Source organism: Cryptomeria japonica, chromosome 11 (genome assembly GCF_030272615.1).
Source record: "Cryptomeria japonica chromosome 11, Sugi_1.0, whole genome shotgun sequence".
Lineage (NCBI taxonomy): Eukaryota > Viridiplantae > Streptophyta > Pinopsida > Cupressales > Cupressaceae > Cryptomeria > Cryptomeria japonica.
Window position 1 is genome coordinate 155554373 of NC_081415.1, and position 1683 is coordinate 155556055.

Consider the following 1683-nt stretch of genomic DNA (forward strand, 5'->3'; position numbering starts at 1 on the left):
CCATGGTACCCAACTTTCAACACCCTCACTGAGTCCTTTGACAACATTTGTACCTAGGTGAGACTCCCAAATCTTTCGTTATAATATTGGTTTGAATCTTGTTTCAAATTTATAGGAAATACATTGGGGATATTTTTTGGGGTGGACGAGGATTCTCTAAAGTTTTTGCATACTGCCTATGCACACATTCTTGTAGAGATGGATATGTCCAAAGCCCTTCCAAAAGATTTTTCTTTAAAATCTACTAATGGGATTGGGTGTAGCAAGAAGATTATGAAGGAATCCCTTTTAGATGTAGAAGATGCTTTCAAATAAGGCAATTGGTAGCCAAATGTGGTAGAAAGGAAATGATTAGACAAGATACTTTGTGGAAGGAGGTTGCTCCTCACCATTACTTGGTTGAGAAGGATGTTGAAGTCACCCAAAAATAGGCGATTAGAAAGAATTTTGAGGAAGAGTCGTAGAGTTCTAACTCCATAAAAAGATAGTTTTTAGTACAAACAAGAGAAAGTTGAGTGTGGTTTCTTCAACTATATTGGACATAGATAGAGTGGTGTAAAAAAAAAAGACAGTGTTAATGTTGATAGTTGCTTTGTGATGATTAAGGAAGAAAAACAAGTTGGTCCACAGAAAATGGCAGGTGGGAAGGGGTTTCCCTTTGGTGTATCTATTGAGGAGATATAAGGCATTACGAAGCTAGAGGAGGGCCAAAGAGAGGAGAATGGGAAGAAATAGCAAGATGAAGGAGAGGAGGAGGAGGGTTGGAATTTAGTGAAGGGAAAGAAAGACAAGAGATCAAAGTAGGACAATTTATAACACACCTCCTCTATTAGCACTTGATACATTGCATTGACATTCAGATGTTGTCATTTATGGCAACTAGAGTTAGATATCCAATCAGTAGTTCATAATTCATTCATACCAGAAGATTGATCAAGGTCCAGTGAGGTATGGTGAGCAAAATAGGTCATTCAGCAAAGTGTACAATATTTTGTTTGGTGATTCATTTGTGTTGAGTTTTATGTTATGGATCTTGGAATTGCATTGTGGATGTGTAACATACCTTATTCCAAGAATATGGCCTCCGGTGATATGTCTTATGTAATTTGGAAGATCTGGTTGACAGGTTTTCTGGTAGAACAATGTTTATTAGTAGTAACGTGTGAAGATTTATTGTACAGATCGTGCGGAGTGATTTTGGCGGTTGTTTGCATGTTTGAGGATGATGAGCTGACGTGTGGAAAGTGTGTGGACAATTTATTTTATTCCACTTGGTTGTTATGGATCTGATTGAGCCAACTTTGGGTAACACGTTTCATGTGTGTGTTGTGTAGTTTTTGGGCCGACATTAAATAAACCTAAATTGTTGATGTGGATATATAAGACCGATTGATTTGATCATTTTTTATATCTATGGTTATGTGGAAAGTGTGTATGAGCGATTGTGCGCAATTTCACACGTACAGTTTAATTATTTGTGCTTTGGTATAATGCAGAATATATGAATAAAGCAGAGTAGTAGAGCAGAGCAAGATTATGTGTTTTGTGCTTAACCATAACTATACTCATGCATTTGTTGATGTTATTCAATAGTTCAAAACTTCTTGTATCTTTTGTAATCATTTTGTAAGGTAGTGAGCCTTCCAGGTTGTATCCCTTATTATAATTTTGAGCAGTGAGCTC